At 39.9% G+C, this 24,228-nt stretch overlaps 1 long non-coding RNA gene across 1 annotated transcript; it reads right to left on the reverse strand.

Annotated features, from left to right (window-relative positions):
- Positions 1-8,692: 8,692 nt before the first annotated feature.
- LOC122459838 lies at positions 8,693-23,952 on the reverse strand. The gene is made up of 3 exons (XR_006280793.1): positions 23,793-23,952; positions 15,717-15,724; positions 8,693-8,703 (listed from the first exon to the last, which is right to left on the reverse strand). It is a non-coding gene; the product is annotated as an uncharacterized LOC122459838 (long non-coding RNA).
- Positions 23,953-24,228: the final 276 nt, after the last annotated feature.

A 24,228-nucleotide genomic window follows, 5' to 3' on the forward strand; every position in this document is an offset into this window, starting at 1 on the left:
TTTCCTAATCTCTGTGATGCTGTTCTCTAAATGTTAGTGATTACCAGGATGTTCATAAAAGAGCTTAACTCTGAATTTCTCAGACAAAAATGGGCTAATGTTGTTGTTTTGCAAGACACTCATTCAGACCCTGATAATCAGGGGACTGGCTGAAGCAATGGAAAGGGTAAGCCTTCTTGAACTGTGGGTCCAGTGTCACTGTTGGGATAGCTTTGTTTTCCTGGGACACAGGGGCACAAATTGTCTCTATGAAGAAGATTGTGCAGGGCCGTCTCATCCAGTTGGAGACATGTAGTGGCACTGTTTTTAACTTTTTATGCCACCACACTGGGGTAAGACCATGTCTCCTTTTTGTAGATCCTTGTCCATTCCTTGCTTCACTGTGGGCTCGATACACTTATTGTCCTGGGAGAGGACTTCAGCTGCACTGTAGATTGTTTTAGACAGGAACCATGTGGAGCCACACCTTCCATGAGCCAAGGAACTATATTTTTTCCTGCAGACCTTTGTGTTCATAGATGTTTGGAGGTTCTCTCACCCCACTCATAGGGACTACTCTTGAAGACTACTCCCAACCACATCTCAGGGGCTAAACTGGATTGCCTTTATACCAGAAAGGCCATTGTGAATGTTTGTTTGGTCCTCCATGTCTTCCGCTCACTTGTCTGATCATCATTATGGCTATGTCACTATAGTCTATGTCGGCAAAACGTATGTCGCTCAGGGGTGTGAATATACACTCTTCTGAGCGACATAAGTTGCACTGATATAAGCATTTGTGTGCACAGAGCTCTGTTGGTGGAAGAGCGTCTCCTGCCAGCGTAGCTTATGCCACTTGCAGAGGTTGTTTTTTTATGCTGATGGGAAAGCTCTCTCCTGTCGGCATAGCACATCTTCACCAGACATGCTGCAGTGGTGCAGCCCTATTGGTACAACTGAGCCTTTGCAGCGTTATACGTATAGACATGGCCTATGTCTCTGTCAATGTGTCTCTCCCTCTTCCTACCTGTGATTCTATTGGCGCTGTGATTCCAAATTATTTCAGGGCTTTAATTTCACCAAGATGTTTGTTTTGTTTTGTTTTGTTTTGTTTTGTTTTGTTTTGTTTTGTTTTGTTTTGGGAGCATTGGCAGCTGCATGAACACCTATATGAGGCCCTGAGACAATGGTGGGTTTCAGAAAGGTCCATATCCACCTGTTCTGCCAGGAGGGAATCACAGGCAGGCTGCCACGTAGTCCTTGTATCAGGCCATTAGTGCCCAAGAATGAGACATCTTGGACCTTCATGGGAACTTTGATATGGGAAATCCTATGCAGATTCACCAAACCTTAACTAAGAAGTACTGGCTTCTGAGGTGCTTGTTGGGAGAGAGGGGGCAAGGAGCCATGGTTTGAGCCCATTTCACTCAGCTGCAGGAAGCTGATGCTCCCACAAGGTTCTTATTCGAGTTGAAGAAAAAGACTATGGACCATTGGCAGATTTTTTTACTTCCTACTGTTGGATGGTCATATAACAGCTGATCCTGCTGTGGCCCAGAAAGCAGCTGTTTTCTTTCAAAGTACTCTGTATTCACTGGAAGCCATTGATATGCTAGCAGTGAAGGAATTGTACCAGAGGTTACCACATCTGAATGGTGAGGAACAGTGAATCATAAAATCATAGAAGATTAGGTTTGGAAGAGACCTCAGGAGGTCATCTAGTCCAACCCCCTGCTTAAAGCAGGACTAAAATCATCCCAGCCAGGGCTTTGTCAAACTGGGCCTTAAAAACCTCTCAGGATGGAGATTCTACTGCCTCCCTAGGTAACCCATTCCAGTGCTTCACCACCCTCCTAGTAAAATAGTTTTTCCTAATATCCAACCTAGACCTCCTGCACTGCAACTTGAGACCAGTGCTCCTTGTTCTGTCATCTGCCACCATTGAGAACACCCTAGCTCCATGCTCTTTGGGACCCCCCTTTCAGGTAGTTGAAGGCTGCTTTCAAATCCCCCCTCACCCTTCTCTTCTGCAGACTAAATAAGCCCAGTTCCCTCAGCCTCTTCTCATAAGTCATGTGTCCCAGCCCCCTAATCATTTTCGTTGCCTTCCACAGGACCCTCCCCAATTTGTCCACATCCTTTCTGTAATGGGGGACCAAAACTGGATGCAATACTCCAGATGTGGCCTCACCAGCGCTAAATAGAGAGGAATAATCACTTCCTTCAATCTGCTGGCAATGCTCCTACTAATGCAGCCCGGTATGCCATTAGACTTCTTGGAAACAAGGGCACAATGATGTCTGGATGCCCTGCTGTTGTTGCAGGAGCTCCCTGTTGCAGTCCAGCAACTCTCTGCAGGCAAAGCCCTGGGTATTGATCGGCTTCCATCTGAATTCTATAAGCATTTCGGGCATTTTATTGGTCCTGACTTTTTTTTTTTAAGTGGGGATGGCATGTATCAAGGAGAAAGAGCTTCCCGCAGTTGCTGCAGGTCAGTGATTACCCTGCACAAAAATAGAGGTCCTTTGTGACTTATGGAACTGGAGATCTATTTCTCCTCTCTTCTCATGATAAGATTTTATCCAGGTCCTTAGCTAACTGCCTGAAGGACTATCTGGATTCTTTGATACACCCTGATCAAACATATTGTATTCCTAACAGCTGTATTTTTGATAATTTGTGGTGTTTTTACTGTTGTAATCTGGATGTGGGGCTTATTTCAGTGGACCAGTAGAAGGCCTTTGATAGAGTTAACCATAGTTATCTTTTTATAAACATTAGAAACTTTTGGGATTGGGCCAGTGTTCTCCTCATATATTTCTTTATTTTACCAGAACAATTTAGTGTCTTAAAGATTAATGGGGGTCTTAGCCACTGCTTCCCTGTTTCCAGAGACATTCATCATGGGTGTCCTCTGTCTGGAAAGTTTTATCCTCTGAGTTTGGAGGCATTTCTGCACTCCTCAGATGCCATTTGACTGGTCTTTCTGTGCTGGATGCTTTCGTGGTAGGCCTATGCTGATGCTATCTCAGTTTTTATCACATCAAATGGTGACTTGCAGACACTCAGCACTGGTTTAAAAGTGTATGAACAGGTGTCTTCTGCTTGCACTAACTGGACTAAGACCAATTTGGTCTTACTAGGCTCTTGGTAGCATAGAGGTCTTCCTTTGCTGCCCCAACAATTTCTGTGGGGGTACCTCTGGGATTAAGGTATTGGTGGGGTATTTTCCAGATCTGAACAATAAATGTTAAGGAACTAGGAAGGGGCTGAGGAGAAAGTAAAGGACTGCTTGCAGAAATGACACTGGCTTCTTCCTAGGCTCTCCTTTCAGGGGCAGGTTTCAGTTGCCAACAACCATGTGTCCTCAATGCTGTGGCATCGACTAGTGTGTCTGGACCCTCCCCGACCTTTTGGACTGCATTCAGAGTCATATAACCTTTTTTTTTTAATAGTTATCACTGGTTGTGCCCTGTTTTGCTGTTCCTGCCATTAAATGAAGGGGAGCCAGAGGCTCCTTAATTAGTCAGCAGGGTAGCAGTCTTTCACCTCTAGTCTGTTCAGCAGTGGCTGAACTCCGACTCCGCTGGCTAACTTTTTGCTGTACAGTATGCATGCGCAGTACAGTACAATATGCATGCACAAGCTTCAATTTAGATACATTTTTCTGTTTATACTATTTTTGTCATCGCGTTTGCATGTCACCTCACTCCTGTTTTTCTGAGTATAGGGCCTTTCAGCATTACCTTTTGTGTATTTTATAATATTAAGTAGCTTCTTCTTACCTAAATCTTCCAACACAATAACGAAACATCATCTGTGTCCTGTCAGTTGTGAGCATTATTTAAACAATGCAGGTAAAATCTAGGCCAAAGCCAGGCACAAGTATTACCTATTTAAACTAATTAATTATTCACAATTACAAATAATTACATTAAATTAACCAAACCCTTATTTTTACCGTTCAACAATTCTTCATCTTTACATTTTAGTATAATAATTTAGTATGTGTATAGCATGTATACAACCCTAAATTAATCGCCTTGCATAATGACAGGTTTCAGAGTAGCAGTCGTGTTAGTCTGTACCGCAAAAAGAAAAGGAGGACTTGTGGCACCTAAGAGACTAACAAATTTATTTGAGCATAACCTTTTGTGAGCTATAGCTATAGCTCACGAAATCTTATGCTCAAATAAATTTGTTAGTCTCTAAGGTGCCACAAGTTCCTGTTCTTTTTTCCTAAATTAATTGTTAACCTTTATTTTTTTATCTTAATAAAGTTATGAAAAACACAATAACCTTTTCATGTCAGCATTTCTTTTAGTCTCCAAATTCTTCATAGGACTTTAAGTAAAAGTTCTAGCATCATGCTTGTAAATTATTAAAAGCCTTGTAGTAATTTTGCCTTTAGTGCTTTTTATTTTAGTTTAGGGCCTGCGGATTCAATTGCTCCCCAACAGTGGTCATTATTTTAAAACTCAACATTTATCGCAAAGGTGTCTGAGGTACTGTAGTTTTTCTGTCATTAGAAGTTAAAATAACAGTAACTCAGATACCCTTGTTAACTTTTCAAGAGTGACCACTGCATGGAGCTTTTCTTCTTCTAAGTACTTTACAAACATTAACTGGTTAATCATCTGAACACGCCTGTAACGATCTTGGGGTTCATTAAATAACAAACCAGTGAATGAGAAATAAATTAATAAAAGAAACCAGAAAGCATCTCTCATAAACTGCTGTGCACACAGCTATGCAGTGTTCCCAACCACCACCCCCTGAGCACATCTTCAAATTCCTATGTTCATAATACTGTCCTTTATGAGGGAGCCTCTCTAAAACATATCTACAACCCTCATCAGTTAATTTAATAAGTATTTTACAAATGGGAAAACTGAGTTGGAGTATTTGAGTGACTTGCCATTAACTCCAGAGGGAGGCATAGTTTATGAAGGTATGCTTTTACGGGAATAAAATCTCCATTACAGAAAAGTTGAATGTTCATTAAATTTACAGATATAGAAAATTAAGACTCTCTATAATAAATCTAGTGGCACCTTGAATTCCCTGATTTGGGTAATAGCTCTGAAGTATTTTGAAAATTTTGAGTTGTAAAGGTGAATTTTAATGCTGAGAATTCGTGGGATCCCCAAATTATCAACCTAACACATGCAAACATTTTAAATGATAGACGTTTTAAAGATGCAGTGAACCTTTTATAACTGCCAGTATCTGACAGTAAGTTTCTGTTCAGGGAAGTGCATTCCCTCTACTCTTTAAATATCAGTTCTGTCCTCAACTTTAACAGAAAAATATAGAATTCTGAAAGATTAAATAATTTCCTATTATTTTACATTAAAATGTATCTAGTAATTTTAAATTTGCATGTGTATTTTGATAAAGATTGGTCTTAAATGGTTTCTGTATTTTTTTTAAGTCATTCCAGTCAACTTTTTAGCATGCAAACATTACAGTTAGGATGGAAACTGACTCCTCATCAGGACAGGAAAGAATTCAGTGATTGCTCATTCTTTGCCTCTGATATATCACTTCATTTTGTTGCATTAAGGACTTGAGACATGTTACACAGGGCTAATTAAGATGGGTCAATTGTAACTTCTGTGTCCTAACTATCAAACTCAAATGCAGGATAAGCTAAAATCATCTTCAAAGCATCTTTTTAAACACATAAAAATAAGCACTCATATGTGAGGAAGGCAAGGCTTCACCCAAAAGCTACAGCAAAAGGGAAAAACACTTGAAACATGAACCTTTGTTAACAAACATACTTAACATAGTCTGGCCTGGAGCTTATGAAGGATTCACCCAAGTCATCGATTCAGAAGTATAGGTACAAAGGCTCAACAAAATCGCAATGACAGGAAGACTTGCAGCCTTTGGCAAAATCACCCTCTTCTACAAGATAAATAGCTAAGTCTATTCTTTCAAAAGAGACCCTCTGATTCTTCAGTTTCACTGTCCTGGGGCAGCCTCAGAGCTGCCTTCTACTTAATAAGAAATCAAGACTCTAATGCCCTCAAGCTGTTACTCCTTCATACTGACCAAACTGGACAGGAACAAAAAGGAACAGAATCTTTGCAACTTCACACAGCAACATCTGGATTTGGAAGTGGTTTCTAATGTTGCTTATTTAGGGCTTGTCTACACTGGCAATTTACAGCACTGCAATTTATTCGCTCAGGGGTGTGAAAAAACACCCCCCTGTGCGCAGCAAGTTTCAGTGCTGAAAAGCACGAGTGTAGACAGGGGCACCAGCACTCGTAGCTATGCCCCTCATGGATGTGGGTTTTTTAGAGCACTGGGAGAGCTCTTTCCCAGCGCTGCGCTGCGACCACACAAGCCCCATTAAAGCATTGCCGCGGCAGCACTTTAGCATTGCCAGTGTAGACTAGCCCTAGACATACATTAAAGAATTGACATCAATTATTGAACTCTGTATCTCAGCTGTCTTATGTTCAATGGGTGAAATTAATTCCTGGGCAAAGGACCCACAAGGTCCATGCACCACTTACATGTCACTTAAGCACTATTTTGAGATTTTAAGTGGAACTTTAATGGTGCATGGGTCCTGGGAACAGGAGTAGATTTCAGCCAATGAGATACCTCAACTTCTCTATACCATTGCCTTTCCATTTGGGGCCAAGGGAAGAAGGGTTTGCTATTGACTTTCAATAATGAGTTATGATAGAGGTACATTTAGTTTAGATTATCTCCCATAGAGAATGTATAGAGGTCTATTTTTAGCTGTTTGTGAATGTCCCTTGCTAGACTCATTAAGGAAAGAAACCTGGAACTCTACCATGAAGATGCTGAAGTTTTTCAATTTTTAGCCATTCTGGTGATTGAATATGTGATAAATAGAGCTCCTCCCCTTAGATCAAAGGTGTTAGTAGTACCTTTTGTGTATCTGGGACGATTATAACTCCTTGTGTTTTAGAAGCATTTTATCAAGGTTAATTCAATACACATTGTTTCTCCAGAGAAATTGATAAGTAACGTTTAATTTCTTTAAACAGGTAATTTTAGAATGGCAAAAGTAATTTGCTAAGAGGATAATTGATATTCAGTCATCTTTGGAATAGAATCTGATCTTCATCAGCCATAAACATTTTTGGAAGACTATTTTATATCTTATAATATTGGCATTTTCCAGGCATAATATAGATTATTTGTTTCCTCAAAACTGAAAAGACAGCCTTTCTTCTAAGATGATAATATTAGTACACCTTTTAGATGAACAAAGAACAAACAGTGTTTCTAACATTTATTTAAAACTGACCTCTTGTTTTTTATAATCACACCCAGAAATTATTAAGGAGTCCATATTTAAAAGAACAGTCACAGGGGATCTAAGGATCAGCAACATAGAGCAGAACATCATCTATAAAAAAGAGAAAGTTTAAAGTGTTGCTTGCTTATTTCTATATCATCTGTATGCTGTCTGTAGCCAGTATTTACTTTCTCTTAACAAGAGAGGACAACAACCTACATAGGCATATTTTGAAATTAGACTGCCATCTGCTGCACCTTTTAGGTTGAGTTTGAATTTAAATTTCGTATAGACAGTAATAGGAGCTGCAGCTCTTTACATTTATGAATTTAGGAATAATTGACTTGCAAACAGAGAGCAAATGTCCACACTTTGCAAACTGTTTTTGAAGACAAATAAAAGTCACTCTCTAGACGGCTTGTCATATACAGGTCTGCTATATTGTTATTCAAGCCACACACACAAAGTATTGAACCTACTGAATAACCTTCCCCGATGGAATACAAAATAGTGACAATTTACTTGCCTTTTAAGACCAGCATGCAGAAACTATATATAAAATCATCTATTATTCAGAACAATTTACTTCAGCAGCCACAAAGTTCTGCATTATGATATTGCAAGAACTTTGCCCAGGAGCATCTAGCAGCAGTTAATGAAGACTAGATATATTGTACATTATAAACAGCCACTGGGTTTGAGGGCATTGTTATCCAAAGCATAAGTGCAATCATTACATATTCAGCACATTGCAGAAGCATGACCATAATGAGCTCAAAAAATAGAGTTCTTTTTTGGTTTGCAGGCTCACATGTCTGATACCCCTATAGGTTCCAACTCATTGCAATATCCAACATGCCCTACTCTGATAATACAACACCTCACAGTAACCTATTGCAGACTGGAGTTCACCAGTAGGGACCCAGATATATCTGAAACCCTGAAACAAGTACATTTTGGGGGAAAGTAATAATAAATATAGGCTTACCAAATCCCTCCCCCCATCCAGGACCAGCTCTAGGCACCAGCAAAGCAAGCATGTGCTTGGGCGGCACATTTCCAGGGGCGGCATTCTGGCCATCCTTTTTGGGGGGGGCACATGCCCCCGGCCGCAACGGGAAGGGGAAGCCCCGGCCCCGGGATGCTGAGCTGCCAGGGCCCAGCCGCTACCTGGGGAGGAGAGGGCGAGTCCTGCCGGGGAGCCAGGGCTGCGCTGCCTCATCTGCGCACTGGCTGCTGCACTGCCTTGTGCCACCCCTTATATCAGGGCTTCTCTGCGCGGTCAGGCGGGGGAGGAGGTAAAGCCCCTGAAGGCGCTGGGAGAAGGTGACATCACTCCCTCCGCTTCCAGCACCATCTGCGAGCCCCTACGCCACCTGAGCTTAGGGCGGCAAAAAACCTAGAGCCGGCCCTGCCCCCATCCTATCACTTGCTGGCTTCAGTCTGCTGTGGAGTTCTGTGGTGGGTATAAAATCATCAGAAAAGGTATGCTAAGACTAATATTTTAGATCTGATTTTGATCTTACACTGGTGTATGTCCAGAGTAACTCTTCAACAAAGGAATTGCACCCAGGTAAAAGCAGTGTGCAGTAGAGATGAGTCGGTCATCGTGGACTGTAAATTTGTATTCCCTTTAGGGGAATATTGCATTTTGTTAGTATGTGGAGACAATCCTCATGAAATGAAATAAATAGTCTCAGATAAAATAATTAACTCATTTATGTCCTATTCACAGAAGAGAATTATAGGACTTTGGAGGAACTGCACCATGTCAGTGCAGCATAAATCACAATCAGACCCAATGTCTTTCTCTCAGTTTCTAGAGCCTCCCAATCTGAAAATGATCAGTTTAGCATGTTTTTCTTTTTACCAGCTCTCTTATTAACTCAGAACATACACGGTAGTGCTTGGTTAGAATATTACCAGCCTTTATTATTTCCTTTAACAGGAGTCATGAACACTGTGAGATCAGATTTTCTAGTCTATTAACAGGAAATATTTGATTGTCTCTGGAATATTGGTGGATCCAGGCATTTTGTAGTATTGTATTATTCTGACATATGGGAGGACCAGGTTCAGTAATATCTCAGGATTTCTACTATCGGGAACAGTGAACTGAAAGAAACCATTATCTCAATTACACTGATCAGTGGAGTTACTCTCAATTTGCGTACGTGTAACTGTAACATGTCTCCAATAAATTATTTAGTCACCTCAAAATCCATTTCTGGATATGTGACTTAAAGCCAGTAAATATTACCACTCTAGTTAAAAGAACATAAACCAATCCTGCTTACATCTAAATGTGTGCATTGAAAGAATGTGAGAAATAGGTTTCTAGATGCTACAGTAGCATACTGGTTCAGTACAGAGTCAAGAAAAAGATAGTGGAAAATCAAAAAGCTCTTATAAGGGGGAAAAATAGATCTGCAGACACTAATTGCCTACCCTACAGTTAGGTTCATTTCTCATAAGCCTCAAGCTGTTGATACACCCATTATGAGCAGATGAACAGCTTGGTCTACATTCTACTCTCTGAGCAGATGGAACATATTAAATATGATTGATTGAGAGGGGTATGTTGACAGTGTTATAGGTACTACTGGGAGGCTAAACCTGCAGCCAGCCTCTGTTGCTTTCCCCAGACTCTCTAATTCCCTCTTTGGCAATTTCTCCATTTCCTTCTTTTCACTTTTTCTTCTCTTCTCTATGCCTGTTTTCTTTCCTAACATTCTAGAGTTGTCCTGGGACCAGGTGGGTGAATATTCATGACTTCAAACAGTCTACCTAGCATTTCCAATAGTAGCATTTTACTGGAACTTCAAATTCCAAGGACATAAGTTAACTCCTTTTTCAACAGTTCTTTGTCTATAATACATTTACCCTGAGATGTATTTGCATCTGTTACTCACAGGTGACTTGTGTTAACTACATGCACCTTGTGCAATCTATAATAATACACCAAGGTATTTTTATAAGAAAATAAATGTAAGCAGCCAAATTAACTTCTTATAAGAGTTATTAATGATGACACGTTGTTAGCTTCATAGCAAGTTCTTTCAGAACTTATAATGTGCTCAAATATCTCAGGTATTAATATGGTATGGATACCTAGTTAAATGTAACACCACCATATATTTTGATATCTTTGAATTAATAGCTATAGTGATTTCTAAGCAAACATGAATATATCAGCAATAAAACTGTTCTGTGGTTTTGCAAAAATATGCACCTAACTGGTATTTATAGTAGACACACAAGTTGATTCCATTTTGAGAGAGAGAATCAATTCCTGTGATAGTCCCTATAGTTTATATGGGGAATACAGCTAATAACAATACCTAGCTTAAAATGGTGCTTTTCAGAGGTAGATCTCAAAATGCTTTACAAAGAATGTCAGTATCATTATTCACATTTTACAGATGGGTAAACTGAGGCACGGAGCGGCAAAGTTACTTGCTCAAGATCACCCAGCAGGCCAGTTCTGAGCTAGGAATAGAAGCCAGATCTCCTGAGTCTGTTCAGTACTCTATCCAGTAGGCTGAATCAATTGAGTCAATGATAGTATGCAGGCAGAAACCATGTTCTCTACTAATAAAAGGTGGCTAGCAGTCTAGTGGGCATAAATTGGGGGCTTCCAAATGTTCTGTGCATAACAAACTCTTTTCTCATCTCTCAGACAATATGCACTGAACTGAAAATAAGCCTCTCTTTTCAGTGCCAGCTTGAACAGATATTCTATTTGGCTACCAGATATTGGCAGAGTACCTTTGTCTGTAATCAGTTGGTTAAGTTGTCTGGAGGAAGTGGATTATTTGGTAGAAGTAGGTAGCGAGTAATTGACTGTCTGCACTTCTGTACTCTTTGATTTAAAGACAATGTGCTTAGTATGGAAAGTCAACAAATCATTCCAAAATACATACAAGGATTTAATTGTAGTAATTAATTCATCTAACAACTCAGTGTACTTTTAAATAGCTTCTTGACTGAAAATAAATGCCTCATCCATCTTAAATATAACAGCCTGAAAGAACAAGTAAAGTCAATAGAAAAATAAATTGCATTACAGAGAGCTCAGACAAATATATTAGACAAATAGACTCTTCCAACTCGACACATCCTAAAATTATAAAGGATTTTGAAAGTAGATGCAGCAGCAACATGAACAAATAGTCATGCAAGTAATGCACATAAACAAACTTACTGACATGTAAATGGAGAGGAAAACAAGAGAAACTGAACTATATTTACAGAAACTCTTTTTTTTTTAGGAGGGGCTCCCTCCTAAATAACCATGTGGTTCTTTAATGTGAACCCTAGCAGCTTCTGTTTTTTGTCACATGAAGAGAAGTAAATGATTTATATGGAATTTAAAAAAAAACAAGAAAAGTGAGGTGAGAGAGGGAGAGAAATTCTTTATGAAAATAACTGAACAATGCATGTTGTACTAGGAATGCACATGCACACATATGCCACTGCACCCTTGCATATTGGCTTTTACTCCAAGAGTTACAGGTGATCATGGTGATATTAGTCAGATTTTCCCCCCCCCATAATTTAAATGCAACAATGTATAGGCATAGATGGAGGGCACTGTTCCAATATCAGTTATATACTTGGCCATTTCTGTCTAATGTGACTGTAGAAGCGTGTAATCTGCAAGATACTACTGTGTCTTTTTGACAGATGCATTTAAGGTAATCTAGAAAAGGTTAAGCTCTTGTTCCAGGCTTTGTCATAAAACTGAGGTACACACTTCTCCCATGTTAAAGGAACAACTTAAATAAATCTCTATAGCTGGCATTATTTGTTTGATCTCCATAAATAAGTATTTAAATGTAGGGGGAATTCTGGGGTGCTCTCTTAGAATGCTGTCATGAAAGAGAAGTTCTGAGGGATTTCATATTCAAAACCGTGGATTCTTGTGCAAATCTGGCTTTTCCTTTTTCTGCTGATGTGAGAACTGCTGCTGCTTTTAACATCTGGTATTGTCTTAATATCTAGGGAAATTCTTAGGAGCAAAAGAGAATGAAAAGATATTTTCTGCCTCAAGAAACAGAAGTGCTGGTGCAGACAGCTGGCTGCAGTGCTTCCCATGTCTTTTGGAAAAAAATATACACATCAAAGTAGAACTCCATTTTCTTATTTTGAGGTTGATAAAGTTCAGACTTTAGACATTAGGGTTTTAAATTAACTTCAGAAAGTTCAGGAATTCACAAACTTCTTGACTATTAGCACTTAACATCTTTTTTTTTTTTTTTTGGTCACCCTACAGGGAAAGTTGTTTGTTTGATCCCGTAAGTCCTACTAGTATAGTGGAAGGATTTTGGTTCTTAAGCTTTATATTCCTTTGTGTCACAAAATTTGGAATACAGACCTAATGGGCCCTATTATTCCCTATCTCTGCAGCAGACATTTGCTGTAGCAGCATGCCAGTAGGTTACAAATGTGCCTTGAAGGGACTACAAAAGTCCCACTAGCACACAAATTCTCATTTATGATTGTGATACCAGAATGGTTGATGGTGATGGTGCTCAGGGTAATAGTGAAAGCTGTAATGCAGCAGATTAACCTGAGCCCAGAGAAAAGTCCTGGAGCTTTGAAACCACTATTGAAGATAGCAAGCTAACAGCTCTGAGTAAGGAGTGAAATTGGATGCACTAGGGCATTTATTTGGCTTTGGAATATGAGTGAAGGAAGAATTTTGCCATTAGAAAATAAAAAAATCAAAGTGAGAAGCAGCAGACTTATTTGTTATATCCCTGGACTGATGGTGAATGATGATGAATGAAAGAACAGATGAAAACTTTTTTTAGTTATACCTAAGGGTGGATAGCTGCAGCCTTTATTTTATTTGTTCTGCTGGACCGACACTGCAAATACACCAATGCACTGAAATTGAGTCTGAAATTATTATCCATTAATCAGATCATTAGCCAAAACAAACAAAAAAGAATAAATAATACAGTAAAACAGACAGCCTAGCTTGACTTGGAACTGAGCACTTTACTAAAAACCAAAAACCCCTACCCCTAAATAAGTAATGCATTAGTAACTGAAAAGTGAAAATTCAGGGACAGAGATCATACATAAAAGGAAAGTTAGAAATGAAAAAGAGCAAGTGGTAACATAGTTTTGAGCAGTTTGGACTTAGAGTGAATGCTGGTAATACCGAGGCTATGATAATTGAAAAAGGAAGACTCACCATGAAGGCAGGGAGTTTAGAAGAGAGAAATAATTTAAATACTTAGGATCAATGGTTGCTGAGAACAGTGCCCTCCTCTGTGATGGCCAGTATTTTACTAAAACTGCTTGGTGCAAAGGGTGGGAGCTGACCCCAGTTCTTTAAAACAAAAAGATATCAATAAAGCTAAAAGGTACTGCTTAAAACTGTTGTTTGATCATCCTAACACACAGAACAGATACTTGACCAGCCACTAGACAAGAAGTCAGTATGCTCTCCATTATGGAAATGAAGATGTTGAGATGGTCAAAGGGTTGGACGTTCTGTGATAGGAAAAGAAATGAGGTTGTCAGGGACCTAATGTGGGTTGCTCCAGTTGAAGAGAAGTTGAGGGAGGCTAACGGATGTCAGTATGGGCATATCCAGTGGAGACCTGAAATCTGTAGTGGTAGGATGACTCTTGCAGTGATCATGGATGGAAGACGACCAAGGGAGAGACCAAAGACTTGGTACCTGGATCTCCAAGAGACCAATCTGCATGACAGCCTGGCATCTGATTATGAGTTTTGGAAGAAGGCTATAAAAGTCACCAATCGCAAACAGAGAAGTGGCAAGAAAGAAGAAGTAGAGAAATGAAAAGAGAAGCAACATTCTATTCCTTTATTTTCCTAAGAAAGATACAGCTACAGCACATACTAACTTGGTTATGAGAAAATAAATCACTCATCCACAACATGTTTTATGTTTGATAAATGAAATATATGGTCTGTCCCATGCAGACAACATTGGCCAACTTAGGTAAGAATCTGAAAACAACAAAGGAAATATTTTAAAATCTAATGCAGTTTCCCTCCGATGCTCATTAGTAAGGCTACAATTTAGTCATGGGTATTTTTAGTAAAAGTCATGGACAGCTCACAGGCAATAAACAAAAATTCACAGCCCCATGACCCGTCCATGACTTGTAATATATACTCCTGACTAAATCTTAGCAGGAGTCGGAGGGAGGAAGGAGTGCTGCTCTGGGTGGCTGGGGGAGGGCCACTGCTTGGGGTCGGGGGTCAGGGACCAGCCATATCAGCTGCGGGAGCCATCAAGTAGTAGCTGCTCCAGCCATCCCCTGGGCCGCCCACCCACCATTGCTCTTGCCGCCCCCCAGAACCACCACTCAGGCAGTCCCAGCACCAGCCACACTGGTCACTGCTTGGACTGTCTCTGGGGCCAGCTGCTTGGGGCTGTGCGAGCAGTGACCAGTATGTCTGGCCCTTGGGCCAGCCACCTTGGGCCACCCACCGACTGCTGCTGCTCTGGCTGCTTCCAGGGCCAGCCACATTGGGGGCTCCTCGGTCACTTCCTGGGGAGCTTCCTGGGGCTGCCTAAACAGCGGCCAGTGCAGTTGGCGCTGGGGCCACTCCAGCAGCACTGGTGTGGCTGGCTGCAGAGCCGCTCCAGCAGAGGCAGGTGTGGCTGTCCCTGGGACCAGCAGCCCTGGGCTTGGCCACACCAGCCACTGCAGAAGTCACAGAGGTCATGGAAAGTCACGGAATCTGTGACTTCCACAATCTCCGTGACAGACACAGAGCCCTACTCATTAGTGATCCCTATACCTACTTCCAGAACTTAAATTAACCAGCAAAAATGTCCCTATTTATCATTGTACAGACACACCCAGAGGAACAAGAACCTTCCATCTACCCATGTAAGAATTTAGTAACTCTATAATTAGAAAAAAGGAGAGAAAATGCTTAATTGATAGGGAATCTTGGGGTTCAGATTCTAATCTGCTAGGCTGCTAGTATAGGACAACATCTTATGGACAATTTCTATAGAATTTAAGAGTGATAACCTTTCTATAGATTCTTAAACCATAGCCAGGATACATCTTAATTAGATTCTATAGAAAGGATATCCTTCTGTATTAAGGACCCATTAGAGGAAAGCATTTAAGCACATGCTTAAATCCATCCATGTTCAGGACAGCACTTCAGCATGTGCTTAATGCATTGAATAGTGATGCCTTCAGGGCTTAAATTTCCAGAGGAGCACACATCCAGCTACATCCCTTCATGCAGGTGTAGCATAGTCCCTTCCTGTAGACTTGGCCAGCACTTCAGGGCAACAGCACCTGTATTTTCCTCTCAGGGCCCAGCAAGGGAATCCTCTCTAGGCTCTCAGTTCCTCAGCAATCACCTCTCATGGAAGGAGACACGTCTCTCTCCAATCTGACTGGGGTTTTGTGCAGGATGCACAGTTCCCTGCCTACACTGTGAGTTCTTTAGCGAATCAGATGCCCTAAATGGCAAGCATCTGCACTTGGTTTTCTCTCCAGAAGCTTCAAACAGCATAATTGTCCCCATGTGAGTTACCATGCAGCCCTTTCTAAGCAAGCATATTTATTTCTAAAATGAAAGCCTTATAGAGGAAACTTATTTAAAATATTTAAAGAAACTCTTTCCACCCATGCTAAAAAGCTCACCAAAGATCACTCCAACTCCAACAAGGGCTCTGGTAAGATTCAGGCCCACAAACACCACTGGGGAGGGAGGTTGTGGTTACAAGTTCATGACGGTGTTTTCTCAGAACAAGACCATATATGTATAGGTTAGTCTTTCCTTTACACCGCTGGGATCTTCACCTAATCGTGGTGTCTGACTATGTCAGTCAGTCAGACAATAGTTTTCTCCTCAGGGTGTAGCCTCAAAAGATAGAGGTGGGAATTTATATTTGCCTCCCCACAGGTATTTCATAGCAAACACAGTTAACTTTGTTCCAAAAGTTTCTTCTCATCTGGAACTCTGTTTAAAATATTTCTTTGAAGCTCATAACACTTCCCAGGGTTTACGTTAGCCATGTTTCCCCCCAGGGAAGACAATCTCACAGTAATACATAAGCTTTGTATTTATAATGCAATGAACTCCATAGCTATTTAAACTTAATTCAGTAAGGTCTCCTAAAGATATTGTAGAAAATGGCTATATCTGTCACACATGTGCCTGCATGGTTCTCGAGTGGAGTAACTGCAAATTTACCCAGCTCTTATGGAGGCGCTGCAAGGGAAGGAGAAGTTTCTTACTCCCTTCCGGCTCCACCAAATTGTCCAGACGCAAATACTGTTTAAATGCAGAAATCTGAGTCTGAGAGAATTCAAATAAAATAACCTGATTTGGTCTAATTTACACTAGTATAGCTCTGTAGTCCCACTAAAGCCATGAGTTACACAAGAATCAGACCCATAGATGCAAAAACCGGTGCAAGCAGGTTTTTTGAGCCACCTTTAAAAAAATGCAACCCCTACTCTTTAGGTAGAGTATTGGCCAAAGCATAAACTATTTTTCAGACAATTTTTTGTTTTGGTTTGGTTTTTAAATCCTGTTTCAGTTATTGGAGCAGCTGATGTAGGTTGCAATCAAATTTTTTTCTAACACAATAAATAATAAACCCATCTTTTTTTCAAAACATTTGCTCCCTAGCAAACATCTTCTAGTTTAAGTTTCTATAATTATGCTATGCAAGTGTGTACATCTCTGCCTGGAATTCATGTTTTCCACCTAAGTTCAAAGCTACAAAAGAAGATTTGTTATAGACTCTATAATATAGAGGCCTGGACATAGCTTAAAAGCCATAATAGTCAAAACATCACTATCAAAATGGATCAAAACATGTTGATTTCTAAAATATAACACTAAAATGCCAATGCTTTTAGGAAAATATAGAAATGGGGGGAAATAATTTGCTAGTAACTGCTGAGGTTTGCAAGAAAATCTTAAAAGCGAGCAATCTGGAAAAAAATGCACTGCCTTATTCTGATTTCATTTGGATCACTCCTAGACCAATACTCCATTAACTTCAAAGGAGGTGCTCCTGATTTGAAGCTGTGTTAGTGAGAGCAGACTCTGGCCTGAACACATTTATGGAAAATTTATAAAACTTGTTCAATACTCAGGATCCGTTTTTAATACAAATTCATGGTGATTTAAATTGCTTGCTTTAAACATCAATTTTTAATGCCTTGAACATAACCTCCTAATATTTTTTAGCTTCCTTCTTCTTGTACGCAATGGATAACCTCTAAAGCATCTCTCAAAATACAGTTTTCAGAGTCAGATTTAAATTTTTAACGATTCAGTAAGTGACAGGCTTTAACTGACATTAAATAAATGTTATGTTTTTTTCCTCATCATGTATAGGTTGGAAGAGAGAGGTTATTTTGCACTCAATCCTGCAGCTTTTACTTGGACAAAATTCTCTACTGACCTCAAGAAAAGTTTTGCCTAAGTAAGAAATGCAAGTCAGAGCAAAATTTTGAGCTTTGATTTGCACCTTTTTGATTCCTCTGAGTAACCCTTACTCATGTGAGTGTTCCCACTTACTTCAATGGGATAATTTATGCTGGTGTTGGCTCTACAAAGCAAAGGACTACGACTCCCATCAGCCCCTCCCCACTGCTCTTCCCTTTCACCTGGCCAGATAAGGATAAAGGTCCTTACTTCTGAACTGGGAAGTGGCCTGGGTCTGTTTGAAGAAAGCTGAAACAGGTACAGCAGCCAGCCTCAAGCAAGTAGGGAGCTGAAGAGAAGGTGGGGGCAAGAAACATATGCAGAACTGTGTGTGGACACTTGATGTTGCAGCTGGGTGCAGATCTGTGTCGGACTTATGGGGGAGCAGCAGCAATTGGCAGAGGGCCCCTCCAGTGAGAGAGACTTTTGAGCCTGCCATTCAAGCTCCTATTTGTTTGGAATAGAGACTGGACTGGAGAGGGCACCCGAAGTACTAGGGCTGAAAAACCCTGATTCCAGGGACCCAAACAAGAACCGTTGTTGCTCACTTTGAACTGTCACTGTTTGAGCCTCTCAACCTAAAGTATTTGCAACATTTACTTTTCCTGCCAGCCCTTTAGTAAAAACCTTTCTCTTAGCAATGTGTCTGAGTGGTTATTGGGACATCCCATCGCTTGCTCCTGAAACACATATAGTGCTTGATACTGAGACCTTGGTACTCTGAGCTACTATGGGTTAGGGATACAGAGTAATCTCATAATGACTTGGGTAACGATACTCTCAGGAGTAAAGTTTAAAGGATCAGGTCCTTATTGGATTTACATTTTATGAACTAGAACTCTGTATGTTTTGGATTTCACTCATGAGAGAGCTGGTTCCAAAAAAAAAGAGCAAATTGCATTGTTTTCCTGCTCTTACTTATGTGAAATGATAATAGACTATGCAGAATGTCACTGCTTCATGGTAAATCTATCTCAGTACATGTGTCTTTTGGGGCACGGACACCAGATGTGAAAAGAATCCCTCTGTGTGCATGTTGAATCCAACTTACCTATTTTGAAAATATTTTCTCATTCTTGTTGGAATAAGAGACCATTGGTACTTGAGGTTAAATAGCTATCTCCAATAACGGTACATATTGCTCATCCGTGTATCAAATGAGCTGCTGTTCAGCTGTAGAAATGTATTTCCTAAATTTTCATAAAGCAACTTTTCTTTTTATTATTGGCCATGTTCAGTTTACATATCTGAGATATAATACCTTTCCTACCTAGCTTTCCAGTAATCAATTGCCATTTATTTTGGGGGAGGTTTTTTTTACAAAAGTATTATGTTTTTTAAGATAACATGACTTCACTAAAGCATTCCTCTTTACTTGCCTGCTGCTTCCAGGGTATGCAGTGTTCCTCATGGTCTTCCTGGAAGTGTTCCTCACAGGGATAATATACTCCAAATGACTGAGGGCTGATCATGTGTTTTACTGACTCCAACTAGCTTGCTCATAAACAGATGTGCCATGGCCCTACAAGTCTTGGAAGGGACAGGAGATAGGGGAGGAGGATAGAAGTGGAAGGGAAACACAGGCAGAAGGGTTTATAACCAGGAGCTCATTCCAGAACCTGGAATTGAACATATTATTGCTGAGTGTCAGCATTGCCTTGCTCGCAAGCACATAGCTGAGAAATGCCATGTCTCCATCACCCTCTAATGGTAGGTCCACATAGAAGAAAACAGCATTCTATTGTTACCAGTTACTCCATTAGCTCAAGTGGTAGAGGACCATGCTGTGGATCTAAAGTTTCCAGCTCCACTGATGTCCCATGTGAGAGATCAGTATGATTCTATATGATTAATCCATTTTTTTAAAAAAGGTAGGAAATTACATCCTAAAGAACATTAAGAATGCATATACAAGCACTCAATAGTTAAGAAATGCCAGAATTAAGGTTGCTTATGCAGCATTAATTTGGCCTCTTTTTGTGTATACATTCTGATAGTCTTTGATTACATGTTCACACTTTTTTCCCCCATGGGATCCCTGCCTCATTCAATGCACAGGACAAACTATGCTCTGAGAATGAACCAGGATTTCATATTGAATGAAGCTGTTGTCTATAGGAACCCTGACTCATTTGTTGCAGTAATTAGAAGGTGTGCAGTGAAAGAGGCAGGGACTGCAGGAAGAGAAAAGAGGGTCTCAAGGGTAAGTCATTTGACTACCACCCTGATGAATCGGATTGTATCCCTGCTTCTGCCACAGAATTCCCAGATGGGTCTGGGCAAATCACTTAAACCAAATCTTTTCACAGGTGGCCACTCATTTTGTGTTCTTTATTTTCTAAGTGTCCAACTTGAAAGCCTGGGGTTGATCTGCAGGAGTGCTGAGCACTCACAAGTGCAACTGAAGTCAATGGGAGCTGTGTTTTTAACATACGAAATGCTATTTAATTATTTGAAAAATCAGGTCTTATGTGCTTCAAATTGGGCACTCAAAATTAGTTGTCACTTTTCACATTTTTGGATTTAATCTCCGTGTCTCAGTTGTCCATTTGAAAAATGATATTTGGCCCACACCTCACTTAGCGTTCTGAAGATTAATGCATTAATGTTTGTAAAGACTTAGGCACTAAAATGAGAGCTTCATAGGCAAGCTCATGAGGAAATTAATAATTCTGTATTTAATGCAGGGTTTGAATAGTGTGCAGTAAATAAACCATGAACCACACCTACAATGATAAGGATATAAAGAAATAATGTAACTATACAGGACACTGAATGAGACAGGGATCCTGTTGGGGGGGAAATAGGATGTGATCATGTAATTAAAAACTGTATCCTAATGAATATGCACAAGGAGGCCAAATGACGCTTTTTATAGATACAAAAAGCCAAAATTAAGGTTATCTTTTGAGTGCTTGAGTTTTAAACCTGAACATTATTTTAAAATGGATTTTTAGATGTTTACTCATTTATATACATATATATTCTGAGGACAAATAGAAGCTATCTAGTGGTTTATATTTTATTTTCTCTTCACTTTCATTTTTCTGTTATACTAATCCATAGCACCTTTTAAACTCTATTTGTTCCAGCATATTAACAAAGTAATTGGGTATATATTTTTTATTTATTTATATATATATATATATATATATATATATTCTGAGGACAAATAGAAGCTATCTAGTGGTTTATATTTTATTTTCTCTTCACTTTCATTTTTCTATTATACTAATCCATAGCACCTTTTAAACTCTATTTGTTTAAAACTCTATTTGTTCCAGCATATTAACAAAGTAATTGGGTATATTTTTTTAAATATTTTTAATATTTTTTTATATTTTTTAATAAATTAAGTATTTACCTTAGTCTGGCAAAGAGTAGTTAACATTTTGGGAGGAACCTTAGCCAAAAAAAAAAAAAAAGAAAAAAAAGTCATACAGACACAGTGAAATCAAGTAACTTTTTTTTCAGTCCATCATTGTCCAACCATACTAGACAGGACTTCAGTCACAAAAGGCATATTAGGAAAAGTTAGCAACTCAAGGCTCTCCCAACCATCTTAATTCTGCCCTGTTCAAGCCTCTTGTCCTGAATATTATGATTAGTGGTTGATGGACTGAATAAAATTATTTGATTTTTGCTGTCTCTGCATATTTTTGACTCATTAGTTTTTCTTTGGGGGCAGTTCCTCCCAAAATATCAGCTTCTCTTTGCCAAGTCAAGGTAAAATGTTAATCTATACATTGTTTGCTTTATTTTATTTCTTGTCCACATATTAAAGTTTCTGACAAACTCACTGTATGCTAGCCCTTAGGTATCTGATTTTCAGTTTGGCTGTGTGCAAGTTTTGTGTACATTTGCATGCCTCTAACTTTCTAAATTCTACCCTTGATAATTATTATCTCATTCCTATGACATCTTCTTTTAATGACTCAGCAGCACTGGTGTGCTGTGTGTAGGTTTGAGTTGGATGAAAGCTTAGAGATTAATGAATTCTGAAACAACTGTTAACCAGCTGTAACCTCTTCAACAGCTAAAAGTCTGAGAAATAGCCAGAGAAATAGGAATAATTAAGATTAAGGACTTAAAAAGCTACTGATTTGCTACCCAGCGTTGTCCATATGCCATGCACTGCTTCTCTAGACATTGGGGAAAGATGAAGAAGGGAACCCAATCTGTCGTCTTTATCTCTTGCTTGAAGAGCTGCCATGCCGTGTGAAGCCTGTCGGAACTTCTCGTAAACAATGTAGCTTTATACAATTTCACAATATCACTTATTATGCAAGTGTTTCTTGTAAAACAATTGATTTCTTTTTTAAAAAAATACATTTTTAAAATATTAACCTATCTTAGTACTTTTGTGTTTAATGTTTTAATAGACTATTAATGCACAATTTGAATGTTATAAAATCTATTTACAGTGTTCACTGTAGAAAAGACAAAAAGAAAAATGTCATTAAATTCAGGAGCAGTAAATGTCCCTCTTTAATTACCTTAATTTTGGAAGGCAAGTCATTAGAATATGTTTTATTCTCTGTATGGATCTTTACACATATAAAAAGCAGTGAAAAACTTTAATTTGATTTTCTTTACTCTATCTCCAGGAAATCCGACATCTTCCACAGCAGCTTGCAGGCCCTCTGATGATATGCAAGTTTCTTAACGTTTTGCCAGTCATTGCCAGCATGTCAGTTTTCTTTTACCTTCTGTGTTCTCTTCAAAGCAATCCACCCTCTTTCCAGAGGCGGATTAGAGGTTTGTGGAGCCCTGAGCCATAGCAAGTGGGGGCCCCTCCCCATCTCTTCTGCCTACATTCCCCAACCATCCCTCCACTCCTGCCAGGGAGCTGGGTTGGGACACAGGCGCTTCCCCGCCCAGCGCTCCTGCGCCCCAACCCTGCTCCCCGCTGGGCGGGCAGGCAAAGCAGGTCAGGGCTCAGGGCTGCCCATTTTTCCAGGGGGGACTCCAATTGGCTGGCTTGCTACTGGCACAAACCCCATTGGTCCAATAGCTAATCAGTCACTGTCTCTTTCATTACCTGTTACTTCCTTGTCCAACGTACTGAGCTCAGCCACCAAGTTTTCAAACCTCTCCTTTGAGTGGTCACAGAATTATACCTTTAGCTCTGCTAATAATTGCTCACCAAGAGTATCCTTTCTCTCTGTGTTGTCTGTGCCATTTGGATGATGGGTCTTAAGCATGATCAGAAGATTGATATGTAACAATATGTGTGTCAATAAAAGAGACACTGTCGTTGGAGAAGGAAGGAGCATTGGAGAAGAAAAGTACATGCTGTTTTTAAGACACCTGACTTAATCCCTCCAGTTATTATTCAGGCCATGAGGCTGGAGCCCTGAAAGATGTTGGAAGCTAAACTTCCCTTATTTTCTGACTTGTTCTTTTTTTTTTCAGGAATAAGCAGGAAGTAGGTCCAAGGACATCTGTCCCTATCTCAGAGAGATATAGTGTGGCATAAGCTTCTCCCACTGAAAGGGAGGGGAGAACTAGCTATTCATTTCCTTTTAGCAGGGACTGGGAACAGTCTGGAGTCCTATATAATACAAGGCCTTCTACCTCTTAAGGAGGTCTGGAGAAGGCAGCATTGAGATGTTGTTTCAAGGACCTAGGACAGTATAACTTGTTAGTCATAGTCAGGTAGGGACTTACTTATCTGAAAAAGGTTATTGATTCTTTTAAGCAGACAACTTTGGGGAGCCAATAGAACTTTGATCACTAAATACTCTAGATGCCAGGTGGTAGTGGTTTATATGAGTAAATATACCGTTAGCACTCAAAGACCTAGGGGCCCATTGTGCTGGGCACTGTAAAACACAGGAAAGAGACAATTCCTACTCTGAAGGGCTTACAATCTAAAGTAACTTGTCTATATGGAGAGTGAATGTGTGGCTAGCTGCAATGTAAATCTACTTCACATTGCCATGCATGAGCTTGCCATTTGGACCCCACAACCATGCACTGAAAGTTCTGTAGTGCACTTTGATCTAGTAGCAGAGTCAACATGGCCAGTTAGCTTCATCAGTCACAGCTTATCAGTCTAAACACTGTGATGATGGCAAATAGTGGCTTCTCTGGAAGTTGAAGTCTTTAAATCATGATTTGAGGCCTTCAGTAACTCAGCCTGAGGTGAGGGGGTCTATTACAGGAGTGGGTGGGTGAGGTTCTGTGGCCTGCAATGCACAGGAGGTCAGACTAAATGATCATGATGGTCTCTTCTGGCCTTAAAGGCTATGAGTTTTTGATTAGGGAAGACTAAGGGTTTGTCTCCATAGGCGTTTTAAAGCAGATCAAACTGAGTTAATCTGGTTTGAAAACAGTTGCGTTCCCACAATGCAATCCATCACAGCACATTAACTCTGCATTTGCCATGACCCCTTGTGTTCTCTTGCCAAGTAGACTAGGTTTGCTGTGAATTGAATTAGTGTGGTCTATTGTTCTTGTGAACGCAATTGCTGTGCACAACTTTTTCATGCTTCCAA

This window comes from Dermochelys coriacea, chromosome 4 (assembly GCF_009764565.3).
Source record: "Dermochelys coriacea isolate rDerCor1 chromosome 4, rDerCor1.pri.v4, whole genome shotgun sequence".
NCBI lineage: Eukaryota > Metazoa > Chordata > Testudines > Dermochelyidae > Dermochelys > Dermochelys coriacea.